Source organism: Gobius niger, assembly GCF_951799975.1.
Source record: "Gobius niger genome assembly, chromosome: 13".
Lineage (NCBI taxonomy): Eukaryota > Metazoa > Chordata > Actinopteri > Gobiiformes > Gobiidae > Gobius > Gobius niger.
This window is the reverse complement of record NC_136864.1, coordinates 5378425-5397831: the sequence shown is the minus strand read 5'-3', so window position 1 is coordinate 5397831 and position 19407 is coordinate 5378425. Positions and strand designations below refer to the sequence as shown.

General features: G+C 38.4%; 2 protein-coding genes across 2 annotated transcripts in view; both read left to right on the top strand.

Moving 5' to 3' along the window:
• Positions 1-19407, top strand: part of copa (COPI coat complex subunit alpha) — a 198761-nt gene that overhangs the window by 156529 nt on the left and 22825 nt on the right. The window lies entirely within an intron of this gene.
• The window catches only part of tesk2 (testis associated actin remodelling kinase 2), a 77288-nt gene continuing 67263 nt past the window's right edge, over positions 9383-19407 (top strand). Inside the window, exon 1 of the mRNA XM_079569763.1 lies at positions 9383-9811. The gene's annotated coding sequence lies outside the window, so the exon portion shown is untranslated. The remainder of the gene's footprint in view (positions 9812-19407) is intronic.

Below are 19407 nucleotides of genomic sequence, written 5' to 3'. Positions count from 1 at the left end.
GGGTAGCGCCTCATTTGAAAGCTAAGGCCTACAAAACTTTTGGGGGGGGGAATTCAACTCATTTTTGTAACTTTTATGTCATTAAAAATGTGACAATAAATGTGACAAAAATGTGACCAAAAATTGACCAAAATCATTTTTTCTTTTCTTTTTTGTCACATTTTTTGTCCATTTTTTTGTCATTTTTTGTCCATTTTTTCCCCATTTTTTATCATTTCTTTGTCATTTTTTTGTCACATTTTTTGTCCATTTTGTGTCTTTTTTTTGTTGTTGTTTCATCTAAGCTTCTTCCTTGTTTTTGTGGTCAAGTTTTAGTCATATTTGTTGCGTTTTGGACACACTTTTGCGGCTTCGTCACAGTCGCGTTACACTATAAAACTAAACGCGGACAAAATGCTACAAATTGCAAAGATAACGTGACACAAACGCAACAACATCGTGATTAAAATGTGGCAAAAGGCGATGAAAACATTACAAAAAAAGACGAGGAAGAAGCTTAGCTCAGTTTTGCTCAGTCTTAGCTTTCAAATGAGGCCTTACCCCATATTTACCTTTACCCTAGCTTAATCGTATATGAGCAAGTACCCCCAGAACCAGAGTCTCAAACAACTCTGAGTCGGGGCATCAGACATGTGGCAGTCAAACAGCTGCATAATGTCATTTAAACACCTAACGATGCATTTACCCAAAATATGAGAACATTGACAGGTCATTTATGTCTTGATAAACGTTAACCGCGTTGTCAGAGGTAGAACTGAGGAGTAAACGATAAATTAAACCACTCACCCAGAGCAAGAGGCTTGGAAACTCCACAAAATCAGCTTCCCGACTTCATCTTGTGTCGCCAGCGAAAAGTCCCTTTGAGTTAGGCTTTAGTTCAGTGTGACTAACACTTAATAACTACTTAAAGGGACTATACAGAGTTTAAAAATGTTAAAATGAAGTATTTTCCTCCCCCTTACATGTTCCAGCCATGTCCTAATGTGTAGAATGAGCTCAGACCTGTTCACCACATCTTAATATAGAAGGTGCAGTTACATGTATGACCTGAGGTGGCGGTAGTGAGTATAAAATGACCAAGTTGCATCTCGTCTCAATAACTTCTACAGTTAATAACTCATTGAATAGCTCTTCACATACTTGACTTATTCATTAAGTAGTTATTTAGTGTTAGTGACACTTAAAGGGACTAGACGGAGTTTAAACATGTTAAATTATGTATTTTCCTCCCCCTACTTTCTCCAACAATGTCCTAATGTGTAGAATGAGCCCAGACTTCTTCACCAATCCTCTCAAAAAGTTGTTAATTTGGGTAATCTATGAGCTTAATATAGAAGCTGCAGTTACGCGTTAGACCTGTGGTGGCAGTAGCGAGTATAAAAATGACAACTAATGAATTGTTCCTGATGAATTAAGTGTTAATTCATCATTTACTAAGGTGTAGTTTTTATATAAAGTGTTACCGAAGTGGCTCCTAAAACAATTTACCTTTTTCCAAGATGGAGGTCTTTAAAAAGTAAAAAAAGTTTTGTCGTTAATCATAAATCAGGAGCTTTAAATTGTGAACAAAGTTGCTGACTTAATATTCTCCTGTTAGGTAGTAGTGTGATATTATGCAAGACAGTTTAAAAGCAGCTATTGATCGATGGTACCAGGTTTAAACCAATTTAAATGAATAAAATCTGGTTGAAATTGCGTAAAACAGATTAGAATTGTAGCCCAGACAGAGATGCTTTTTGTTTCTGTTGCCTCTGGAATAAATGAATGAGAGAGAGACGAGTTTTGTAAAGTTTTTGTACGATGATTTGACAGAAGTTTCCTTCAAGTATAAATTAAATCAAAGAAATCAATGAGCTTTTCAAACTAAAATATATCTCACAAATGTCCTAATTGTACTTTTGATTTTTCTCGAGGGATGTTTGGTAAAAGTCCACATCGTAAGACGCTATAATGAAGGATAAAGATTTTAAGAATTAACCCCTTAACTCCCACCTGAACCGAGAACACTTTCTCTAGTTTGGCTTTACCCCAATCCAAAAGCTTCTGGAAAAAAGGTGAGAAAATAGCAACAGAACTGAGACGAAAACAATGACGAAGATTTGACAAAAAAGTGAGAAAACATTGACAAAAAAGGGACAAAAAATTGACAAAAATTTGACAAAAAAATGATGAAAAAGTGGCAAAAAAGTCACAAAAATTGCCGAAAAATGTACCCAAAAAAATGACAAAAATGTGACAAAAAATGACAAAAAAATGACAGAAATTTACAAAAAATTGACGAAAAAATGATGAAAAAATGATGAACATGTGACAAAAAGTGACAAAAAAAATTACCATTTGACAAAAAAATTACAAAAAAGTTACAAAAATTTGTTGAAACCCCCCCCCAAAAAAATGATGGAGAAAAGAAAATCTGATATGAGGAAAAAGATCCATTTAGATGAGTTTTGCAGATCTCCTACAGGATTTGGGTAAAGCTGAACTGGAGAAAATGCTCTCGGTTCAGGCGGAAGTTAAGAGGTTTAGAAAAGTGGACGACAAAGAGCTTGTATAGAATCTATGAACTACGTTTTGTTTGTGTTTAAGAATGCTGAGCTCTAAGGTGATCTTCCCTTCACTTTAGGGCGCACACATTTGTTTACAAGGAAAAAGTCCTGTTGTTTTTGTTCTCGGAGCTTGATATTTTACTCAAGCGCATGTGAAATTGTGGATGTACATAATATTATATGGTGAGAAGATGAAAATACTATATATCATTTGTATATACGTGCACATGTTTTTTATTATCTGGCAGTTTAAAAGGTCAAAGGCGACGAACAACTGAGCGAGTGGAAACAGGAAACGGTATGAAAAAGACTTTGTTTATTGCACTGTCAAATGTTTACTTTGTTTGTATGAAAATGTAAATGTTACTTTTGTTCATAAAACCCACTTTATGCAACTTACAGCCCCAGTTATGTTTATTATCATCTCGTTGCTAAATTACTCTCATGAATGATTGATAATTGAACCACAACAGTCGGCTCTTGCTAAGATCCTGGCCCATGAGCTGAGGAAAGGTCCCCAAAAATCATTAGAACTTCAGAAATCAGATTATGAAGGGACATGTAAACTGTATAATCTGATAAACATTAACTGATATTCAAATAATCTGATTTCTTCCCTGATCCTTCACACTGACACCTAAACCGACCAGGAAAATACAGCAAAAAGGACAAAATCAGGTCAAAAGGACAAAGAGCAAAAGATATAACAAAAAAATTTAGATAGTTGAATAATTGTTATGAGTTTAAGTCCTCGCTGTGGTTATTTACTGAATTGTCTCTTGGTCTCCTCACCCTTACATTGTTAATTGAAGTTAAAGCACGGTTTGTGCTATTTATGTTTTAAAGGAATAGGCCACGGTTTTTACATACTGAGATATGTTCTTACCTGAGCTTAGACAAGTTCATGTGTACCTGTCTGGTCTTCACGTGTGCCCTCAGTCACGTAAACACAGACGGCGTTAGCATTTAGCCTCTCCTCTATAGCTCCAAAACAGGTGAAGATGGAAGCTACCAAGCTCTTCCACGTTTTCCCTATTTAAATATAGCCAGGTTTTTGTTGCGTCGCTATTTTGGGTAAAGCCAAACTGGAGAAAATACACTTGGTTAAGGCGTGGGGTAAGAGGTTAAAGCCGTACTAAGTAACTTGTTTACCTTAATAAATCCTTTCCGTAGTCCCTGTGGGGGTAATACAAGTGTTAATGGGATGATTGGGGGGGTCTTTCATTTCCCCCTGGTGTCTTTGGTCAGAAAACCACTATTACAACTTGACTGCCTCCGGGTCGGAGTAACCAATACACATTAATGGAATCACGAAGACGAAGCTAACAGGCTAACGGGCAAAGCTAACTGTGGTCTAGCTTCACTTAAACAGTATTTACAGCCAAGTTTGAGTGAAAAAAAAAAAGATCTTTGTGTAATTGGATGTAGAATATCCCTCTGTTCCCTTGACTTTTCTGTCAGCGTAGTATTTACTCTCACGGACAATTAATGAGTAAAAAAACGCTGCTTTAACCTCTTAACTCCCGTCTGAACCGAGAGCATTTTCTCCAGTTCAGCTTTTCCCAAATCCTGTAGGCCAGTGTAACGCCTAAGCTAAGCGAAAGCTAAGATCTACAAAACTCATCTAAATGGATCTTTTTCCTCATATCATCAGATTTTTCCCATCTTTTTTGGAGGGGAATTCAACTCATTTTTGTCTTTTTTTTTGGTCATCTTTTTGTCACGTTTTTGTCAATTTTTTGGTCATTTTTTTGGTCACATTTTTTGGTCGATTTTTTTGTCATTTTTTGGTCACATTTTTCATCAATTTTTCATCAATTTTTTGTCATTTTTGTGTCAATTTTTTGTCATTTTTTTGTCTTTTTGTGTCATTTTTTGTAAATTTTTTGTCACATTTTTTGTCTTTTTTGGCACTTTTTTGTCCAAGTTTTCTCACTTTTTTGTCACATCTTCATCATTGTTTTCGTCTCAGTTTTGTCGCTATTTTCACACCTTTTTTCCAGAAGCTTTTGGACTGGGGTAAAGCCAAACTGGAGAAAATGTGCTCGGTTCAGGTGGGAGTTAATGGGTTAAAGGAATAAAGAAAAATAAATTCACAAAGTAATCGGGCATCGCAGCAACAGTCGAGAACATGTTTTTATTGCATATTCACCATTTAAAAAAAAAAATCACACCAAATGATGCTAAAATCACAGTTACTACTGACATAAACAGACTCTATAGCACCACGTGTTGCATCTCTTTGTGAGTCCTCTGATGCGTCCGTAAGTTGCTCCTCTGCGAGAAGCACTTCCCGCAGGCCTCGCAGGAGTACGGCTTCTCCCCCGTGTGGATCCTCTGGTGGATTTCCAGATGGCTGATCCGGTCGAAGCTTTTCCCGCAGAACGGACAGATGAACCACCTCTCCCTGACCCGCCTCTTCGCCTTGCTCACCTCGCTCTCGTTAAACATGAAAAACCGATCTGAGTCCAGCATGTGTTCGATCTGAGGCGGCTTGTCTGGATTATCACGACACGTGGCCGGAGTTTGATCCGGCTGTAAATGTTCGCTCTGCAATAACGAGGCGTCTTTGTCGTTCGTAAACCCGCCGGCGCAAGTCCTTTCCGAAGTGCTCTCGAAAATGTCCAGGGCGTTCTGAATGAGGAGGATTTCCGAGTCCAGATTCTGCGAGAGTCGTTTCGGGTCTAAAAGGCTGTCGTTTTCTGGAAGCTGAGGCCACGCTCGACTCTCTTCCTGCTCGTGGTCGGATGATTCCATCGGATTCTCCGCGGGCTCCACGATCTGCACGTCGTCCTCTTCTTCTTCCAGCTTTATCACGGAGGCGCCTTCGTCCTCGATGTCGGCGTCTTGTTTCTGAGGTAGTTCGTGATGTGGGACGCAGGAGGGAGACGGAGCGTCGTGTTTCTGCTGCTCTTGGAAGATGGATTCTGACGACGAACTGCAGACTGGGAGAGAGAGAGAGCAGATACTGAAGATCAAACACAAGTATTTATAGTTCTTTATGAAATGTATCACTGAACTTGATTGATCTTGAGTGGAGGAAATTTAAAGGCATCTTAAAGGACCTCTTAACGCAACATTAGCCACATGAGGACAACAGAAAAGTGATAATGTGTGACGAAAACAAAAGAGCAACTAAAATGTATTAACCCCACGCCTTAAAGCTGCCTTAAAAAAATGAAAAATTTGTGAAAAATTTGAGCTCCGTGGCGCTCGCAGAACCTTTGCTACCTTTGCTTGGAATAACTATTTTCTAAATGTCCAAAAAAAGACTTCCATAAAAGTTGCAGTTAAGCAAATAAGTTTAAATCTCAAAATATTTACTTTGTACATATCTTATTTATGTGGATGAATGTGGAGCAAGAGTTCACTACTCCACCTACTGAAGAAAACAATTCAAAAAGACATCGCTTAAAGGGATGTTTCAGGATTTTTGACATAGGGCCTCATTTCCTACAGAGTGTTGCTGATTTCTGGAGATATTTTTTTTTGTAATTCATGCAGTTCTTAGAGTTACGTGGCGTTAGGCTAGCGCATTTCTATGGTATCAGCTAGCCTGGATTAAAAACAGTCTGACCCGCTCCACAGAGCACCTGAGGCAAATCACTTATAACACCAGACTAACCATATAAATGTCTGTGTCAATAGAATAATGTTTGGAATATAACTGACCTTGCATCACATGAATGATCCCATTTTGAGGGACTATTTTCTAGCAGATCACTCCGCCGCTGCATAGTTTATACAACTACGAAGCTGATGCTGCTCAAATATAAGGTATTTTAAATGCAAAATGGTTAAAATTATTCTATCGACACAGACATGTATATGGTTAGTCTGGTGTTATAAGTGATTTGCCTCAGGTGCACTGTGGAGCGGGTCAGACTGTTTTTAATGCAGGCTAGCTGATACCATAGACATGTGCTAAGCCTAGCGCCACAAAACTCTTCAAATATAAGAAGTGCATGAATTTAAGAAATACTGTATATATCTCCAGAAATCAGCAACACTCTGGATAACTAGGAAATTAGGCCCTAGGTCAAAAATCCTGAAATATCCCTTTAAGCGATGTCTTTTTGAATTGTTTTCATCAGTAGGTGGAGTAGTGAACTCTTGCTCCACATTCATCCACATAAATAAGATATGTACAAAGTAAATATTTTGAGATTTAAATCTATTTGCTTAACTGCAACTTTTATGGAAGTCTTTTTTTGGACATTTAGTAAATAGTAATTCCAAGCAAAGGTAGCAAAGGTTCTGCGAGCGCCACGGAGCTCAATTTCACAAATTTGTCATTTTTTTTAACCTCTTAACTCCCACCTGAACCGAGAGGATCTTTTTCCTCACGTCATCAGATTTTTTCCCCATCATTTTTGTAACATTTTTGTCATTTTTTGTCAATTTTTTGTAATTTTTTTGTAATTTTTTTGTCACATTTTTTTGTCAATTTCTTGTGACATTTTTGCCACTTTTTCATCAATTTTTTCTCACTTTTTTGTCACATTTCCATCATTGTTTTCGTCTCAGTTTTGTTGCTATTTTCACAGCTTTTTTCCAGAAGCTTTTGGACTGGGGTAAAGCCAAACTGGAGAAAATGTGCTCGGTTCAGGTGGGAGTTAAGGGGCTAAACTAGTACTATATTTCACAAGTTGCTTCTGCATGTTCAAATAAAAAAAAATCATTAATTTATCCTTTCATTGTAGAGAGAGAAATCCGACAGACAGACATACAGTATATGCACAGATGTTGTCTGTCTGTCTGTCTGTATAAATAAATATTGATTGATTATGGGGGCCATTGAGAAACCCCGGCCCTGGGAAAACCCTGGTCATTCAGGATGTTCAGGTCGAATCTCATTCATTGGGAACATAATGTTGCTGAACCTGACTAACCGCAGCAACCCCAGATCAGAGCAGTTTGATAAATCCACACTATTTTTTGGTCAAATCTTTCCTCTGCAAAAGTCCCAGACACAGAGCAAATCCCCCAAAGCCCCTTGTTCCCTCATCATCGTGGCTGTTCTCACCTTCGCCATTGAGCGGCAGCATCTTCCTGCTCTCCTCCGTCTGTGAGGAAGCGCAGCTCACGTTCCTACTCTGAGTCTTCAGCTTCTCGCTCTCCATCGCGATTATTTTCCTCGTCAGAGCCTCGATCTCTCCGTCTCTCCTGCGGAGCTCGGCCTGAAGCAAAACAAAGCCGTCCTCCCACAGTTTCGCGATCTCCGCCACGGCCGCTTTCGCCAACATCTCCATGACACAGTTCACTTTGGTCTGGAAAGCGACGCACGCGGACGCCATGTTGGTCCTGAAGGCGGTAAAGACGAGGAACGGGTGAAAACGACCGGAACAATGTGATATTACAGCGTTCTGGTGCTAGAATCTGACATCGCTGCTGTGGATATTAAACAAAAACACAGAAACAGGAAGTGTTGTCGGTCACGTGACGGCAGGGTGAATACAGTGGTCGCGGAAGGACAAAATTGTGCAAAAACCCGATTGATTTTTAATAACGATACAGTTTTTACAACTGGCCGCTTGGTGGCAGTGTCCTGTCACTTTCACACGGTGCTGTATTTTTAGAAACTTTTTCTAAACAAAACCCCAAATGAACTTTAGAGGAAACCTATGGAGAAATTCGGCGAAAAGTGACAAAAACATGGGAGTAGGCAACAAAAAAGCGATGAAAAAGCAAAAAAAACATATTATTTTGTTTGTTTGTTTTTAACCAAAAACGCAAAAGGTGACAAAAAGCAAAATAAATACATAAATAATAATAATTCAACCTCATAACTCCCGCCTGAACCGAGAGGATCTTTTTCCTCACGTCATCAGATTTTTTTCCAGCATTTTTTTGTTGGGTATTCAACTCATTTTTGTAACTTTTTTGTCATTGTTTTGTCAAATTTTTGGTTAATTTTTTTTGTCAAATTTTAATCAATTTTTTTGTCACATTTTTGTCTTTTTTTTTTGTCATTTTTTTTGTCACATTTTGTCATTTTTTTGTCACATTTTTGTCATTTTTTTGTGCATTTTTTGTCATTTCTTTGTCATATTTTGTCACAATTTTATAATTTTTCATTCTTTTGCCACTTTTTCATCCATTTTTCGTCACTTTTTTGTCAATGTTTTCCCACTTTTTTTTGTCACATTTCCATCATTGTTTTCGTCTCAGTTTTGTTGCTATTTTCACAGCTTTTTTCCAGAAGCTTTTGGACTGGGGTCAAGCCAAACTGGAGAAAATGTGCTCGGTTCAGGTGGGAGATTAAAAAAGCAATGAAAAAGTATTTTGTTTTTTTTTTACCAAAAACGCAACAGGTGACAAAAAAGCAAAATAAATAAATAAATAATAATAATTTAAAAAAGCAATGAAAAAGTAACAAAAAGTGACACAGAAAGAGACAAAAACACGACAAAAATGTGACGAAAACATGACAAAACGGCAATGAAGAAAAAACGATGAAAAAGCAACAAAAATATGGTGAAAACAAGCAACAAAAAAGACATGAAAAAGCCAAAAACGGTGACAAAAAAAGGTGACAAAAAGCAAACCAAAAAAACAAACAATGACAAAGTAACAAAATGTGACAAAACGGCAATGAAAAAAAAAAAGATGAAAAAGCAACAAAAATGTGGCATAAACACGACAAAAGCACAAAAAAGCAACAATGTGACAAAAAAGTTACACTTTTGTCGGTCTTAGCTTTCAAATGAGGCGCTGTTGCTCTCCAGTCGGGATGTTTTCAAATTTGGGTAAAGCTGGAACTGGAAGAGGTTAATAAGCGTTGTTCCATCAGCTCATGATTTGTTATTTTATTTTTAACACATTTATTTCTCTTTTTTTCCTCGCCGTAGAATCCCGCCCTCTGATTGGCTCTCTGACCTGTCCATCATCCGCGGCCTCGCTCTCTCGTGGGCGGGTCCTGTGGGGGGAACAGAAGCTCGTAGCTGTCAAACACGAACAGATCATCCCAGGCGCTAAAAGTCATTGTACTTTTCCTCTTTTGTGGACCTAAACTAAACTCCTGAAGCGACCTGCGGTTTTGCTGTGGGATCTCGGCCCGGGGAGAGTGGATTTATCGCACCATCGCCACGCACTACTTGTTGTTTTGGAACGCTAGCTTGAGAGTTTTGTTGACAAACTCCTACTAGCCTCGTCTTTTTCTCCTGCGCTAGTCTTAAAGGCGCTAGCTGTGGCATTTTTTACGATCGGTTTGGTGTTGGTATGAAACCCTGCCTCGATCCACACTTTTCTACGCTGTGAAACGGGTAAGTTGCATAAATATTGGTTGCAAATCCCAAAACTGTTTCTTGAAGTTATTTAGTGCAGTACTTCTACTTCTACTACTACAACTACTCCTCCTGCTGCTGCTCCTGCTGCTGCTGCCATACAATCAATAATAACTTGGGCTCAAAATGCAGACACTGAAATGGCCTCACTATTTAAAGTGTTAAAGTGAAATAACCTAAACCTCTTACTTGTGCGTTTTCTCCAGTTCGGCTTTACCCAAATCTCAACGCTTCTTGACTGGAGAGCAACAGTGTATAATGCCTCATTTGAAAGCTAAGACCTACAGAAGTGATCGTAACTTTGTTGTTGTCCAGTGTTGGTTGCAAACATATATTTATACTATACTACTATATTTATACTTTTTTCAGTAACTTAAGGAATATAATATATTACTTAAAGGAACACTGCGTAACATTTTGGACTATACTGCTGCGGCAAAACAAAACATGCTCCTAATGACACGGATAAAAGAATGGACTTGGATGAGAAACTAACCTGTTTATTAGGGCTGTGCAATTAATCGAAATTCGATTACGATTTCGATTACAACAGTAAACGATTACAAAATTAGCATAATCGCAAAAAATCGATTATAATTATTTTTTTCAATTATTTTTTTTTCAAATTTTTTTCAAACATTTTTTTTTCAAATTTTTAATTTTTGGATTTTTGTCACTTTTTTGATGGATTTTTGTCTTTTTCTGCTGGATTTTTGTCTTTTTTTTAATGGATTTTTGTCACTATTTTTGCTGGATTTTTGTCTTTTTCTGCTGGATTTTTGTCTTTTTTTTAATGGATTTCTGTCACTTTTTTGCTGGATTTTTGTCACTTTTTTGCTGGATTTTTGTCACTTTTTTGATGGATTTTTGTCACTTTTTTGATGGATTTCTGTCACTTTTTTGATGGATTTTTGTCACTTTTTTGATGGATTTTTTTAAAGGCAACAAATAATCGTTTGAATAATCGTGATTTCAATTATGACAAAAATAATCGTGATTATTATTTTTTCAATAATCGAGCAGCCCTACTGTTTATAATAAATAATCAGGGGCAGACTGGGACTGAAAAACAGCCCTGGACTCTGACCAGCCTGGCCCAAATTAGCGTAATTGTGCACATCCACAAATACATATTTTAACCTCTTACCCCCCGCCTTAACATTAACGAGTGCATTTTCCCCAGTTGGGCTTTTTATTATTATTTTTTTGATTGGTATCATCAGCAAAAAGAACGGGAAAGTTGGTCGTAGAAACAGAAGCAAAATCATTAATGTAAATGATAAATAATAAAGGTCCCAAAATTGAACCTTGTGGTACACCATACTCCACGGAATTCCTTTTAGATTCATGTTTTTTTATACTGGGCTTTACTCAAATCTAAAAGCGACTGGAGATCAACAATGTAACGCCTCATTTGAAAGCTAAGACCTACAAAAGTGATGGAAACTTTTCGTCACGTTGCCACATTTTTGTCATATTTTTGTTGTTTTCTTAATTATTTTTTCTATCATTTTTGTTGTGTTTTTTTGCCCGTGGTTTCTCATGTTTTCATCCTCTTTTTCTCGCTATTTTGATGCTTTTCTTTTTAGCTTTTAGATTTGGGTAAAGCTCGGTTGAGACGGGACCGGTGGCCCTAGAGCCAGTGGCCCTTCTGTTGCTCTTCCAGAATGGACATATGGCCAGTCCGCCCCTGTAAATAATAATAATGCATTGGTTTTATATAGCGCTTTTCTGGACACATAAAGACGCTTTACATTGCATTATTCATTCACTCCATACTCGGTGGTAGTAAGCTACTATTGTAGCCACAGCTGCCCTGGGGTAGACTGACGGAAGCGAGGCAACCAGTCTGCGCCATCGGCCCCTCCGACCACCACCAACCACTCACTCACGCACTACATTCGCTAGGCTTCCTGGTGTTACTAAACGGTCTCCCATCCAAGCACCGACCAGGCCCTTCCCTGCTTAGCTTCTAAGGTCTGACGGGATTGGGCATCGCAAAGGCGGTGTGACCACATATATCTCAAGTTCTACTGCCTTTCGTCACATCGCCATGGAGACGAGCTGGAGACGTACCCACTCCCAGTGAAGTTTACAGTCATATCTTAGGAGCAGTGTTTTTAAATGATGAAAATATCTGTCATAAAATAAATGCTTGTATTTCAATTTTATTTATTGGGTAAAATTCTACGCAGTGTGGCTTTAAACAAAGGGAATATATTTGTCATTATATTGAAGTAACTCAAGTTTGTGCATTTAAATGATATAAGAGCATGAAAAATGAAGTTGGACCCTGGTGTATAAGATCTGCAGTTGTAGCTTTAATCCTCAAAACAAAACACAAAATGAATAGGAGTGAATAGGAAATCTCTGACGGCACTTTTGCTCAGTGGCTTTATTTCTATTTTCGGTTTATATTTTGCCAAAAGTAACTCAAAAGTAGCTCAAAAGTAGCTCAAAAGTAGCTCAAAAGTAACTGAAGGTAACTGAAAGTAGTGTAACTCAGCTACATGGAAAACAAACTACTAATATAGAATATTTTACCATTTTAAACACTGTTGTTGTTTTGTCATGTTTTTGTTGAGTTGTTGAGTTATTGTGTCACTTTTCTGTAGTTTTTTGTTGCTTTATGATTTTGTTTTTGTCACATTTTTGTACCTTTTTGTGGCTTTTTTGCTTCGTTTTCATCACTTTTTAAAAAGAAAATTCTTGTGTTTTCACCTCGTTTTCGTCACTTTTTTAATGCTTTTTGTCACTTTTTTGCTGTGTTTTTCATCACTTTTTTGCTCCGTTTTCACCCCATTTTTTTCACCTCATTTTTTCACTTTTTGTCGTTTTTTTTTGGTTGAGTTTCGTTAAGTTATTGTGTCACTTTTCTGTAGTTTTTGTTGTTGTTGTTATGGTTTTGTTTTCGTCACATTATTGTCACTTTTTGTCACCTTTTTGCTCCGTTTTCATCACTTTTTTGTTGCTTTTTTGTCATGTTTTTGTCGTTTTTTTTGGTTGAGTTTTTTTTTTGTAATTTTTTTTGTTGCTTTATTGTTACGTTTCCGTCATATTTTTGTCACTTTTTGTGGCTTTTTTATTGCTTTTTCATCACTTTAAAAAAAAAAAAAGAAAATCTTGTGTTTTCACCCCATTATGTCACTTTTTTTAATGCTTTTCCTACATGTTTTTTTGTCACTTTTTTTGCTGCGTTTTTATCCTTGTTTTTGTTGCTATTTTGATGCTTTAAAAGGAAAAAAAAGAGTAAAGCCAATCTGGAGAAAATGTGCTCGGTTCAGGTTAAGAACATGCTATATAACAAATACGACAGTAGGATAAAATCTTCCACAAACTGATGAATCTGCACCGTAGGAAACACAAAATAGAACAAAAAACAACTTATTTACTGCATAATGGGAAACATAGTATTACCCATAGTATTGATCCAAATACTTAGATCTGATGTTTGATAAAGGAGCCTAAAAAGTCCAATCCTGAAGAAGGTTTAAGCATAATAATAATAAATTATGCCTTTGTAGTAATGGAATAATATTTCTTTTGGACCTTCCACATGTAACATCAAACCTTTGTGGGGGAAAAAGGCACCAGTCGACTTTAATCATTTTAGCGTTTTTATTGATCATGAACTTGAAGCTGTTTACGTTGCCGTGACAGCGAAACCCCCTCATTAACAACAACAACTACTCAGGTACTGGGTCTTTGAAGTCTGAGTTCAGCTTCATCTCAAAGGGCGTATTATCCTGATAAGCCTTTAATAATAAAAATAATTGTTGTTCTGATTATTTTTTTATTATGTTTTTTTCATGGTTATCGCCCACTGTTTTCCTTTATTACTCTGAGCCCCCGTAAGTATGGCAGGTATGTAGCAGCTCATGTATCACAGCAGGACACACCGACACAATGACCGAGTCACTCAGAGTTTGCTCCACGTTCTGAAACATGACCCTCCTCACAGGCACAACACGCTTGACTGACGGGCGGGTAGTACTCAGTTATATTTACTCAAGTACATGCACTTGAGTACTTTTACACAGCACTCTTTTTTTTCTCTGTACTTAGAGGTAAAATAAATAAATAATCAAGGAATATTTCATTTACACTTTCATATATTATCTGACCTCAATACGTTTGTTTTATGAGTTACTCAGTACTCACAGTGCTCAAGTAGTAGTTTTACTTTATTGTCACACACACATATACTGTAGAACATGCAGTGAAATTTCCTTTTGTACCATTCAGCTGCCACAACAACAACAACATAGACTAGACAATATATACTACTAGTACATCTTTACTTTTGACTTGAGTAAGTATTTGGATCACTACTTTCTTTTTCGACTGAAGTAGACACTTAAAGTAACTACTAAAGTAATGCTACTCTTACTTCAGCTGCCTGTGCCAATAGCAATGTTACTGTTTCTAGTGGGACCACTTTGAGTGTGACACCGGGTCTAGAGCTGCAGTAGCATGTATGTGGTCGAGCATGACGATAAATAAAGTTGAACTTACAAACTATTTTGTCCATTCTGTATGGTTTAAAACGCCGTAAGAATCGCCAAAACTGCGAGTTAGCAGCTAGCTTAGCAACATTAGCCTGTATGTTGTAAACACTGCAGACTCCACGCTGCCGCACTAACAACATTTAGCTCTGGTAAAATCCAGCACAGACTGTGTTTTAGGGAGTGTCGTCTGTAATAAAGTCAGCTCTATGTGGAATATTGGATTCACACTAAAGAATTCTCCAGTTTGTTGCTATTTTCTCTCCTCAGAGCTGCGTCCTGTTCGTTTTGAAGATACAACAATTGAACTGAGTATCAGCCAGTTCAGTTACAGCGGCCATCTTGTTTGACATAATTAGTTTGATTTTAAACCTATAAATCCAAGATTTCCTGTGACGTGATATCATGTCAAACTACACTTACAGTGCAAATTTCATGAGAAAATCTTGTTTAATATTGCAGATATTTCATTTTATCTGACAGATAGTGCATGACTTAAGGTACGACTTTTTGGTAAACATTCTCTTCTCATTTCTTCAATCAAAAACAAACGAAGGCGATACGCGATTGGCATATTCATGAAATATGTTCCCAACATCTTATCATTTCCTAGTTATCCAGAGTGTTGCTGGTACCTGGAGATATTTTTTTGTAATTCATGCAGTTCTTATATTTGAAGAGCTAGGCTAATGCAAGGCTAGTGCATTTCTATGGTATCAGCTAGCCTGCATTAAAAACAGTCTGACCCGCTCCACAGAGCACCTGAGGCAAATCACTTATAACACCAGACTTTTTAACCATTTTGCATTTAAACTACCCTATATTTGAGCAGCATCAGCTTCATGATTGTATAAGCTACGCAGCGGCGGAGTGATCTGCTAGAAAATAGTCCCTCAAAATGCGATCATTCATGTGATGCAAGGTCAGTTATATTCCAAAAATTATTCAATCGACACAGACATTTATATGGTTAGTCTGGTGTTATAAGTGATTTATCTCAGGTGCTCTGTGGAGCGGATCAGACTGTTTTTAATGCAGGCTAGCTGATACCATAGAAATGCGCTAGCCTAGCATTAGCCTAGCGCCACGAAACTCTTCAAACATAAGAACTGCATGAATTACAAAAAAAATATCTCCAGGTACCAGAAACACTCTGGATAACTAGGAAATGAGGCCCTGTGTCAAAAATCCTGAAATATCCCTTTAACATAAAAACAAGGTTGCCAACCCCTAACATTCCGGATGTATGTAGGAGCGCTGGGCCGCACGACAAGTGGTGTCGGTTTCTGGTATCGGGACCTCATTAATGAGCACGAGTATGAGTACAAGCATATGGTATCGGCCCGATACCCAATACTGGCATCGGTGCCCAATCCCTAAAATTTACCCCAAAAATGACACCGATGTAGCCTAATATGATCTGGCCCAGCCCTACTATTGAGTACAAATTATTCAACCCTGTTCTCGCTCACTGTTGGATTCCCACAGTTGTATTCTCAGACACTTTCCCCTTGTTCTTCCGTATTCCTGTAATTATCGCATCTTTAGGTTATGATTTATGACTGTTCTTCACCATTAGCCTGTAATCCAGCGGCACATCTGGCCCCTAGCTAACTACTGTTCCAGCATGTCGCCCTGGGCCCCTCTGCAGAGATAGCCATCTGGTTTAGAGTAGAAACAAGCCACATTTTAGGGCAAAAAAAAACAACATGTCAGCCTTCAAAACCCCGCCCTTTCCTTGTCGAGAGTCTTTGCTGTGGTGCGTTAATTGTATATAGGAGAGCGTGTAGTTTTAGAAGCGGTGGAAATAGCTTTTATCGCTCTGATCAGTTTGTACGAGGCTGTAAAAGCGACTGAATGTGGCCCAGGACAAGCAGCACAGAGGCCGAGATGTAAAAATAGAAACATTTAATATGGGAGAGATGGGGTTGTTTTCATTGTGGTGCGTTTCAGGGAAGTTCAGAATAGAAGTTTAGTCTATTCACAACATGTTGCTTAATACAGAGCAAGCCTATGTTTATTGAAATTGCATAACAACTCTGAAAAATGAGAAGTTTCTCTTAAAGTGGAAGTATTTTTGAGAGTCTGGTGCATGATATAGGACTTAATGTAAAGTCGAAAATTAGACTAAAATACTGTTTATCAGAAACAAACCAGGTCTTACCCACAACTAGGGCTTAACCAGAACTATATCAGGATAAAAGGAAGCAAAATCAGGACTTTTCCATGCCTTGAGTTGCAGATATATTGCGAGATTCACACAAATTCACAAAAATCGGGTTTTGCTTTTACCAACAACTTGCTAAGCTTCAGCATCCAATCGCCCATTTTGATCAATTAAAGCAGAACTACGTCACTTTTTTACCTTAATAAATCCTTTCCGTAGTCCCTCAGGGGGGAAAACAAGTGTTAATGGGATGATTGGAGGGTCTTCATCTCCCCCTGGTGTCTCTGGCCAAAAAAACACAATTGCAACTTGACTGCCACCGGGTCGGACTCACCAATACACACTAATGGAATCACCACGAAGAAGCTAGCAGGCTAACGGGCTAAGCTAGCTAATTCCAGCGTAGTATTTACTCTCACGGACAAATAATGAGTAAAAAAAAACAACATGCTATGACACGTGCAGTGGCGCTTATGGCCTCTAGGGGTATGAGTTACTTACCGTAAATTCCCTATTACTGGTCTGTATTCCATTAGCGGCCGGGTCTCTAACAGAGGCCGGGTTCGCGGCTGGCGGAGGCAAATTAAAGCCGGTCTCTAAAACAGGCCGGGGCTTTTATTAGAAACTATAGCGGTAGAAATATTCCCCATGTTAGGAATTTGTCTCATACTCGTGTAAATGAAAACTCACGTGCAGGAAGTAAACAAACGGGAACCCAGGCAGATGGGACGCTGCGGAGGAGCTGATCCGAGCGTAACTTTGACACAGATTTAGCCACTTTTCAAACCTCCACAGACTATATTTGGAAACAGGGCAACAAATGTTGTGTGACCCTCCAGGGTTTTAATAAAGTCACCATCTCGTCTTCTCTCGGGTCAGTCTCATGATCGATCACAAACACAAACGCTCCGTCTAAACTCGCCTTTTTCACAAGATAACAACAAATAATTCGGTCCGCGGTAAAAACGAAACAGAAACCTGCAGTGACATTGATGTCAATGTTCCGCTAACAGCAACGAAACACTTGTTCAATGTTCCAGCCGCTGGGAGAGTGTGTGAAATGTTAATTAATAAATTAACCTAATATTGTAGGTGCAAATGGACACAAATCTCGTTTTTCTTCGTTTTCCTGGTCGTCCGTTTTGCTCAAATAGAAATAAAGGCCTGTCTCTAATTGTGGCCTGGTTCCAATAAAGGCCTGGTCCTGGATGCCCTTGAGTAAATAAAGACCCCGGCCGATATTAGAGCATTTACGGTAGTTCTGCTTTAACTGTAAAATGAAACAATACTGAATCCTATATTTACACCCACAGCAGTCCACAATGTGTAGAACAAGCCACGAGCGACAGAAGACCTCTTAACCCCCGACTGAACCGAGCACGATTTTCTCCTGTTCAGCTTTACCCAAATCTTAAACCTTCTCAGCTGGAACTTACAGCCTGTAGGTCGGAGTAAGGCCTCATTTTTGCTGCTTCCTTTATCGCTTTTTGCCTTACTTTTTTATGCTTTTTTGTCATATTTTGGTCACTTTTTAATTGTGTTATTGTTGCTTTTCTGCCTTGTTTTTGTCAGTTGTTTGTGGCTCTTTTTTTTAATCACTTTTTAACAGTGTTTTTGTCGCTTGTTTATTGTGTTTTTGTTGCTTTTTTTTTGGGTCACTTTTTTGTTGTATTTTCATCCTCGTTTTTGTCCCTGTTTTGACACTTTTTTTTCATTAACCTTTTAGATTTGGGTAAAGCTGAACTGGACAAAATGTGCTTGGTTCAGTCAGGGGTTAAGAGGTCAAAGCTGGTCAAGCATTTGAAGAAAAAAAGCAATGATTTTTGGCCTGACACTTATTTATTTGAGAATCTACATAAAATAAAAGCCCCGGGGCTGAAAGTCCGTCCTGGATTTAAATGGGAGGAGCTCCAGATTGATACTAATGGACTGAGGTTATTTGCATTGTAATATCAGTCTCTCCTTAATGTAAGACCAGGACTATCTTATCTCCATTAGTGCCTGTGATACAAGGAGGCCCGTGCTCTGCTGTAACATCAGCCGTCAAAGTTATTATGGACGTCAGGCTCTCACTGAACACGGTGCCTTCTCTGTGTTTTTCTTGGCTTTTCTGTCAGGGCAAAAAAAAAAAAAAGGTCCTTTTAAGGCCTGGTGTCCGGACAGTGATTGCAGCGCGGATGAAGTAATGCTACTGCTATGTCAGAGCGAGAGACACTGCACCCGGGGATGAGGGGTTTCCAGAAGGTTTGTGCTGCACGTGGGAGTTCTCTGTCAACTGTGGAGATTAGACGATTAGGAGATTTATGTTTGAAGAAGAAGAAGAAGAAGAAGAAGAAGGAGAAGAAGTAGAAGAAGAAGAGAAGAAGGAGAAGAAGAAGTAGAAGAAGTAGAAGGAGAAGGAGGAGGAGAATAAGTAGGAGAAGTAGGAGAAGAGAAGAAGTAGGAGAAGAAGGAGGAGAAGGAGAAGAAGAGGAATGAGGAGAAAAGAAGAAGAAGAAGGAGAAGAAGTAGGCGAAGGAGAAGAAGAAGAAGGAGGAGGATAAGGAGGAGGAGAAGGAGGAGAAGTAGGAGGAGGAGAAGGAGAAGTAGGAGAAGGAGAAGAAGTAGAAGAAGAAGGAGAAGAAGAAGGAGGAGAAGTAGGAGAAGGAGAAGAATGAGGAGAAGTAGGAGAAGGAGCAATATTAAAATTGTGACTGAAGCTGGAAACTTAAATCTTTTGCACCGTATTAAGTTACTGTGTGCTTCATATTAGTTTCAGTTTGCAAAAACATGCCTAAATCTCTGTCAGATAGAAAACCTGGTAACAATTTATAATAACTACACTTTTTTTTTTTAGCATTGAAAGGTCTAAATGCAAGCTGGTCATTTTACTCACTACTGCCACCTCAGGTCATACGTGTAAC